The sequence below is a fragment of the Condylura cristata genome, unplaced genomic scaffold (assembly GCF_000260355.1).
Source record: "Condylura cristata isolate star-nosed mole 26May11 unplaced genomic scaffold, ConCri1.0 scaffold00033, whole genome shotgun sequence".
In the NCBI taxonomy this organism is placed as follows: domain Eukaryota; kingdom Metazoa; phylum Chordata; class Mammalia; order Eulipotyphla; family Talpidae; genus Condylura; species Condylura cristata.
In genome coordinates this window covers 15,033,264-15,042,666 of record NW_004567134.1, presented here as the reverse complement: position 1 = coordinate 15,042,666, position 9,403 = coordinate 15,033,264, and the positions used below count along the sequence as shown (strand labels likewise).

General features: G+C 37.1%; 1 protein-coding gene across 1 annotated transcript in view; it reads left to right on the top strand.

The window, feature by feature from the left end:
• The first annotated feature begins 2,534 nt into the window (after window positions 1–2,534).
• PPARG (peroxisome proliferator-activated receptor gamma) overlaps window positions 2,535–9,403 on the top strand; it is a 97,777-nt gene continuing 90,908 nt past the window's right edge. The window contains exon 1 of the mRNA XM_012732101.1: window positions 2,535–2,574. The gene's annotated coding sequence lies outside the window, so the exon portion shown is untranslated. The remainder of the gene's footprint in view (window positions 2,575–9,403) is intronic.

Here is a 9,403-nt window from a genome sequence, read left to right as displayed (position 1 = left end):
TTTTGTTTTTTGAGATAATCATCTGGTTTTCTCTTAAAAATTGTTCCTACTGTCATTCATTTAATAGTCTAATACTAAGTCTTCGATTTTCTGAGGTAAACCCAATTTAATTATGATGAATGATTCTTTTATATATGACTGAATTTGTTCATTAGCATTTTGTTTATTAAAATCAATATTAATAATGGAACAGGGGGTTTTCTCTTTGTTCATTAGATTTTAATACTACTATGATGCTACTTTTGAAAAACTTCTATACAGAAACAGTTTATGTGGCAAAGAAAGTGACCTCCTTGAAAGTTAAAGAAAATTAATCTAAAAAGTATCTAGACTCAGAACTTGATGGGAAAGTAATTCTTTAGTAAGTTTTCATTAATTTCCATTGCTTTTTATTTATTTAAGTCAACATTTACCATTGATACTTTTTCAGACAAGTCAGTGTAAGTTAACTCCCTCTTGACCTGTAGTGTTACCTACCAAATCCTTATAAAAATTCTCTCTCCAATAGGAAGAGTTGGGTGAGTAGACATGCGCAGTTCCTATTTAATGTGGGTTCTGCTGAAGGGCTGGTCTGCCCTCTTCATAGCCCCATTCTGTGACAAATAGGAATGAGCAGAAGGATTTATAATCCAATCAATGTCAACATTTTATTTTTTACTGGCCAGATGAGAATGAGACAGATACAACCCTTGAAGTATATTACTCCCAGAATAGATCTTGTTCCTGCTCTACTTTATGTTTGGAAACTGTATCTTCTATGGTCTAAAGAAATGTTGAATGGATACAGAAAGGAGAGAACTGGTCATAGTGGTGAGACAAGGGTTTGGGAATGGTTATAGAATTCTGCTGCCTTTGATCATAGGAGATACCTAGTTTTCTGTGTGATCCAAGACTTAGGGCGACAAACTAGGAATACAGAGCAGTTTCCAGAATCTTTACTTCCCAACTACTCCTTAGCAAATTCATATATATTTCAAAGGGGAAATTGGGTTAGTGCCCAGGTAAGCCAGTATTACTTAATTTGAACCTGAGCTCAACTTTATTTTTCAGATAAAGTTTTTGTTCATATATATCTTTTACTATTCTTTCCTTTTGTTTTACATATATCAGTCCTTTTATTTAACTGCAGAAGTAGTAGATGTTAAAGTGGTAACCTTTATAAAACTTGGTGTTCTGCATGAACAGTTTTGCGTGGATATACCTTTTGTTTTTGCCTAAAAGCTTAGCACTTATGTAAATTGCTCTGAGACAGGTGCATAGTCAGTCAGAAAATAAAACATACAGGCCCAAGACACTGACAAATTTAACCCTTTCTGTAGGAGACCGTGTCCCATTCTGAAAACAAAATTGTTACTTTGTCATTGATACTGAAAATTAATTTCCAAACAAAAATATAAAACAATGCTAGAAACGGTTTCACTCATAGCAGGAATATAACGGACCAGGCGAGAAAATAATAATTATAATGAACAACTATATACTAGAGACATTTTATGGGGGTGGAATGGGGAATGGAATCAAAAACAGTGGGGGGAGTGAAATGCACTGGACTATGGTGATGGCACACGGGTGATTTGGTGATGGGAAGCCCAAGGGGATTACAACTGAGATGGAAAAATGCACAAAATGATGTAAAAATAAACTATTATATTATTTTTTAAAAATGCTAGACAAACAAATAAGTACACAAAATACACTGTCCATAGTTCCTGTTTTTTCAGAATAGAAATACCAAAATGGAAAAGAATTTAAAGTCATGATCTACTGCTTCTTTACCAAGCATAGGATGGCAGAAGAGGCTCTACAATTCTAAACTGAAAGGTGCAGAATTAAAAAGTAAAAATTTGAGTATATTTTGTAGATTAGACTGTGTAGAATGTTGGATCTGGTTGTTATTGGGATGATTACGGCGCCGGTGATAAGGCTTTTGGCACTGGGCGCTGTTTTGTCTTTATGGAATGTAGCACAGCTATTCTAGGATCCCTCAGCCCTTTGTAAGAGCCAAGGATATGAATCCTAAGACAATAGGCACGTTTACTTAGGTAATCTGCTCATGGGTCCTCCTTTTAAAAATCTGCTGCCCTGGACTGTGCTACTTCCACTTTCTTAAAATGGTTGACATACAACTTCACCTGCACTTCACAGTCAGGTGCCATCTAGAATAAGACTATATTTTAATGAGTATTTTGCTCTCTATACATTTTTATCAGACATCTGTCTTTTGAGATATTTGTCCTTGTGAGATCCTGCTTTCTTAAGAATACGCAAGAATGGAGATATAGCAGATAGATGTGATAAAAGACTTGTGATCAGTGGAAAATCTGCTAGCCCTGTGTAATTTACAGGGAATGCAAAGCATTATTAGCTCTGGGATGGCAAACATTCAGAATAAAATCCTATAGAGAAAAAAAAATTATTTATGGTTGCACATTTGGCAGCTTAGGTTTCTAAGAAGTTTAAATTTGTGTAAATATTAAAATTTTTGTTTTTAATTCTCCAGATTTGAAAGAAGTCAACTCTAAGCCACAGATATTCAAGAAAGCCTTTTTCTTATATAAGAGCCACCCTTTAAAGGTATGTAAACTCCAAATTTACTATTCCAGATTTGTATTTTCAAGTGTCTTTCTTTTAAGGAACATGAAGATTTTTCATAGCATTTTATTGCAAACTTGCTTGGAGGGCTTTTATTTTGACTATTGGGATACCTTCTACTCTGTTGTTTATAGTCAGTTGAAGAGTGTTGGATAGCATGCTTGTGTAAGACAAAACAAAGATAGGAAGGTGACCTAGAAGTTGAAAAATAACTCAAATTCTTTGAAATAAGTCTCAGACACATTATTTTATATTCCTATGATAATAAATAAAAGGAAATAAATATAAATATAATATATTCCTATTATAATTAAATTGAAATAGGAATCAAAGTACCTTGTCTGGTTTCTTGTAGGACAGGCAGTTGTGATCCCTCATCCCAAGGGGGAAAGTCACTCTAACAGCCAGTATCAGGTATAATCATTTTATGGCAGGGGTAGTAATCAGTGTAGATGTTCATTTGCTCAAAGCTTTCTCACTCCCAGAGGCTAAAACTGGAATAATTTGAGTAGCAAAAGAACTGTAGTATTGGATTATAACCCTCCCAATAAAATACAGGTACATGATTCCATATTGGCATAAATGACTAAATATTTGAATAGACAGAGGAGAGCTTTTCCTTACAACAGAATTTAACTCAATACACATAAAAGGAATGAAGAAATAGAAATTCTCTACCAGCGAATCTCAGTAATATTGCTACAGTCCAGACTTACTAACACTAGTGGGTAAAAGTGGTAGGAAAAGCAAAATATGTGTACAACCTCAAAGTATTTTCCCCAAATATTTATTAAAACTTCAGAAAGAGCAATTGTTGCTTTCCAGTGGAGAAGCCTGGCAGATTCCACCTTAACCAAGCGATTAAGGTTAATATCGACAGTTAAAAGCCATATTGCACTCACATACCTTCTGAGAAGTTGTACTGGAAAGGACACAGTAGGTCTTTGGTGTTCTTCCCCCAAATTCATAACCTCAGTTGCATCATGTGAAAACTTTTGGCAAACCTACATGGGGAAACAGTCTACAAAATTCCTGTCATCATTCTTCAAGGTATCAGAGAAATGAATGTCTATGTCAACTCTAAATCAATACAGCTATAAGAATTAAAAAGATTGGAACTACTACAGACTTGGAGGCAATCAGGCAACTAAATCCATGAAGGTTTCTGGATTGGCTCTTGGAACTGAGAAAGCTTTTAGTGGGGTCCACAGAAAGTCATTTACAGACTGTATAAAGTCACAACTAGTTTCATTATGGGACTGAGGCTGTGGTGCGACAGCAGGAAGTCAGGTGAAGGACACATGGGACTTTCCCTATTAGTCTGAGCAGCTTTTCCATATTCCTCAAGTTATTTCAGAATTAAAACTTCATTGAAGATCACCTTGGAGTCACCAAATAATAAACGTTCTCATTATTTTCACTGGATTTTAGAACGACTTTCTGTTTGCACACCTCCAAACAGAAAGACATGGGCATTCTTTTGACTGGGGACACTTCTAGAACTGCGCTTCTTAGTCCTGTCATACATAGACATCTTTACCTCATACTTCAGCCAGTTGCTTCCACCCTCCCAGGAAACCCCAAAGGCCAGAGTTTTTAGCCCATAGTAGTCAGGTTCTGATAGGAATGTTCAAACCAAAACTGGCAGTATTAGATGTCATCAGTCATCTCATCCCTTCATTACCCAAGACAACATTTGACCGAGAACTTAGTATTATTAGTAGTCTTACACTTGAATGTGGAACACGAGAGAAGATCCTGTTTTTTGGTAAAATGTCTGAGAATTCAGTACATACAAATAGTAGTAGAAGGAATTTGATTCTTAAAGGAAATCTATGTATCAGATTTGCTTAGAAATCAGGTTTTAAGTTTAGAAAAATCTACAGCCTTTTAAAATTTTAAAAAACCTAACTCTTGAAAGAGAAAATTAGGAGCAGGTATGTACTTGATGCCAATGAATCATACAGTGGAAAATGGTAAAACTATTTTGACCAAATTTTAAAAAAAGTAAATGCAGCATTACTTTAATTAAAATAAGTGAGTAAATAAAGGAAAAGTTAAAATGAAATAACAGAAGTCTTCAGCAGTTATATTCTACTTTTCACCAGGGTGTCTGGCTATAAGGGGACTCTGTGCTTAGGGACATTTATCCTTAGGAAAAATTTTTTCCCAATCTGGAGACTATTCCCTGGACATCATTTACCAACTTTCGTTTAAATGACCCCCATGTCATAAATTGTGCAAGCAGAAAGACCTGGTGACCAGAGAGCAGTGGAGCTGGTGGTTAGGAGAGTGGCTTCTGGGGTTAATTTATAACTAAGGCAAATGAATCTATAAAAAGAAGAAAAGGCCCATAAGAAATATCTTAACTGATGGTAAGGAAGAAAAAAGGTTGAGATAAAAGATATCTGAACTTGTTTGGTCCCAATGATTTTATGGCTGAGGAATTCAATTATAGGTGTACTGGGTGGAGCAAATCACAATTCTGTAAATTACTAATAGGACACGACGATCTTTATCATTTTCTGTATGTGCTCACATGCAAAGTTCAGTCCTGCCCTCTGTCAATAGCCCGCTGGCTGGCTATCCTGCTGTGTAGTCACTGGGGCTTCAGGATCGGAGTGTAGATATGTTTGCCTTTAAAGCTCTAAGGTGGGTAGGTGGTGCGTTTAGAAACAAGATGAGGAACTAGGACAAATTCCTCTTGCCTTTGAATTCTGGCCATTAAGTCTATTTCATTTTACATTAATATTTTTTAATAGACTAATTTCTTTTTTACCGAAAAGTTCTGAAAGTATTTGTAAAGTAAAAACGCCAGCCTTCATCACACATAAGCCTCTTCCAGCCTTTGTTCATGGCTATGAACTTTTTCACATGCTAACATTGGGATCACTTAGCATTTTTAGTGTCTTTGTTTTTTCCTTTGTGAGGTCACATACATTTTTCTTCCCTTGTACCTGGCTTCTGGATCTGCCGGAGTGACCACTGGGCCCATCTGAGTGACAACTTAGCAATTCCATATCTAAGTAGTTTTTAGAGTGCATCTAGTTTGTTATTATCATATAACCTCTACTTGCTCTTACAATATTGCATGAAGTGAATCTTCATGCACATATTTCACTTCTTAAAAAATTGCTCTTTCCAGATGATTTGCCAGGAGTTCTAGGTTCAGGGTTTGAGCAAGTTCATTACTCTGGACATAATTAGTTGTTGTGACATTTCAAATTGCTAGGAGGATATGTTAATAGCAAAATGAACAAAATAAACATATTTCCAAAACACATTTACATGATATCCGTTCAGTCAAATCACTTATCATTTAGCTGTGACTTTGTATGTGTCAGAGTGAAGAATAGAGGCGTTCACCATCCATCGTCAACTTCCACCTCGGTGTGGGGGTTTGCTGTTGTTAGAAAAACTACTTAACAGCAAGGAAGTGGAAGATTATTTTCTGAGGTGTTGCACAATTTAAATGAAATATGAGGCCCCTTTTTTTGTGGCCTCAGAGCCCACATGTTGCTGGTTATCAGAAAGGAATCAGTGCTTTTGAAAATGCAGGTTTAACAAAGCAGTACTTCTCTACAGAAATAATTTTGACAATTTCTTAACTTTCCTGTATGTCCTATAACTTCAGTCTCATGAGTTAAAAATTTTTTTCATGAAATATTAATGTTTTCATTAGCTACCAACCATGTAAAGTATTGATGTGGGCCTTTTTGTGCAGAAAGCTGTAGTAGGTACTGTATAAGACACTAATATTAAAATTGGGATAATTAATTACTTTTTTATTTGGGAAACATTCAACTTATTGGAGCACTGTTCCTACCGTGTATCTATTCATTTCTCTGAGTGCACTTCAGTTTTAAACAACACATTACTAACATATAAAAATATACTGTTTCTGCAATTTTGCTTGCTTCAAAATATGTTGGAAACTAGACTTTTAGCGATGATCATAAGATGTTATTTATGGATGCTGAAATATAATGCTGCGTACCTGGAACTTATACCAGGTTATAAACCAGTGTTACTTCAATTGAAAAATGCCAGTAATAATAATAATCAGCAGCCCTGGTCTCACATTCTTGATTCAACATATTATAAATAATGGATGTAAATTCCACCACAGTGAGCTTAGTAAGAGCTCAGTAATTTGCAGCCACTGTTAGTTCGTGGAACATAAAATGAAGTAACTGTGATCTCTTCCATGTTATTCTAGGGTGTTTGTTGTTGGTTGGTTTTTTGTTTTTTTTTTTTTTCCTACACTCATGAACTCCTTGTTCTTCAGTCCAGATCCTGTGATCTGAAATCATTTAAATTATTGAAAGTTTGATATTTTTAACCTTTTATACTCCCAGTAGGCAGGACATAGGAAATTTGGTGACGTAAACGTCTTTAATAATCTTTAAAAGTCATAAGACTTGTAGCTGGGACAAGAAACAATTAGGTATAAATTGCAGGGAAATACCATAATGGCATGACTTCTGTTTTCTTTTGTTAGCAAGCCACATGGCTTTCCTCTCAAACTCAGGCACACGTAGGGTGATCTCCTTTCATGACTTCAGTTTCTTCTGCATCACAGAAATATATGTTTCCCTAAGTTTACTCACTATAATTTGTGATTGCTATTTTTCTTATCTGCGAAGGAAGTACAACAGCTCCCACTGGGGAAATACCATGTTAAGTCAATCCTAAAATAAGAAATCTAAGGGAAAGGTCACATCCTAATAACTTGTGCAAATCTAAATTCCCATGGAGCTTTAAAATGATTTTGTAGGAGTAGAATATTAACAATGTGTTGTTGAACTTCTTCCAGAGAGTGTGGTAAAACTGAGAGCACTTTTGTGTACAGAAGTAACCACTGAAGTATAAATACAATTGACAAGACCGAATTTCTTTTTAGCAGCCTAATAGGAATATTCAGGGAAACCTGGCATGACTAATGAAGCACACATTTTATTTTATTGATTTCATTAAAAATACATGGTTTGTTACTCATCAGGTATTATAATAATCACACACATTTTTTCTTGTGACCCTAGAGATGTTAATAATCCACTTCTTATTTACACTGCCCTCCAGTTGTAATTGAGAAGAGCCCTCACTTGTGATTCCAGAGGAGGTTGCTGCCCTGGGAATCTGGACACCTGGTTTGAGGTCACTCCTCTTTTGGTTAACTAGCCACCTCTTCACAGGTCTAGACCTCAACTTCCTTACCTGTTAAATGGGAGATGTTTATTCTAAGGACCAGCTAAGATCAAACATAGAAAGAACTTAGAAAATTTCTCCAGCGCTACACAGCTTCACAAGTTACTATAATTGTTGCCTTTAGCTTTTGTCTTTCTCAAATGAAGAAGCCAGACTGGACAGAGGAGTAGTGACTTACTCTGTCCCACTCACACTGTGAGTCCCCAGCCTACCCGAATCTGCTGCCCTCACTCAGTGTCTGAGGATCCTGACGATCCTGAGTATGGAACCCACTTCCTTGTGATGAGCACACAGGGTCACATTTCACCATCAGGTTTCGTTGTTTCCAGCATGTACTACCATTTTTTTTTTAAAAGATTTATTTATTTATTCATACAGAACTGGGGTACAGGCCAGAGATGCGGAGGATGAGAGAATTCACCAGGGACAGAGTGGGGAGCAGAACAGGCAGATCGATGAAGTACACTGCTGAGGGGAGCAGTGGACGGGTCAGGAGAGGTCTGCCGCGCCATGTGGTCCCCTCCGGGGCAGGTGGGGATCGAACTCATGCGGAAGTGGCTTTAGCTTCATAGTGCTGTGCTTTAACCCGCTGCGCCACCAGGGAGGGCCCAGCAATCACACTTTTAAAAATGCAGTGCCCAGGTGCTTGTAAACTGCATCCCTGCAAGTTAGTATCCTTACAAGGTCCAACTGAAGGGAGCAGTGGGGGCTGCAAGCTGGGGAGAGTGTTCACTTTCACTCGAAGTAATACTTGAAAGTTACAGAAGATGTCACTAACAGGTGTTCTCAGCATATGGAATGACTATTTTTGTCCAGCGGATTTTGGAATGAAAGTCATAGCAGTAGCAGGTAGCCTAAGAAGAATACATTTCTTTCTGCACTTCTGCTCTTCCGTGTGAGATGCTGCTGAGGAATAAAACCCACCTTTCTTTATATAAACTCATGATTACTGCTGCTATAAGTTTATCTTCCAACCTTTTTATTTCTATTGATACTGTTTTAGTTTAGATTTTCTGTGGTATAGTATGAATTTCAAGTTTATAGATTTCCCTTTTTTTATAGTTTATTTTTACATCATTTTGTGCATTTTTCCATCTCAGTTGTAATCCCCGGGGGCTTCCCCTCACCACATCACCCCTGTGCCATCACCATGGCCCGGTGCATTTCCCTCGCCCCATTGTTTTTGATCCCATTCCCTACTCCACCCCCATAAAATGTCTCTGGTATATAACTGTTCATTATTATTATTATTTTTCTCACCTGGTTGGCTATGAGTGAAACCATCTGGTAAGATTTCACTTTTGCATGGTCTTTTTTTTCTTGCAAATGTTGAAAATGAACCAATAAAAGCAGACAGGCACCTTGTCAGGTCCTTTTTACCTGTATTTGGGGATGAGGAATACTCCGTTCATACTTTCAACTTTCTATAAAATGTGAAGCAGGGGGCTCTCCCTGGTGGTGCAGCAGGTTAAAGCACCCCATTATGAAGCTCTCCAAAGCCACTGCAGCAAGAGTTCGAACACCTGCCAGAGAGCTGACCCACATGGTGTGGCAGACTTCTCCTCACCCACTCGCTGCTCCTCTCAGCAGCATATTTCAGGAG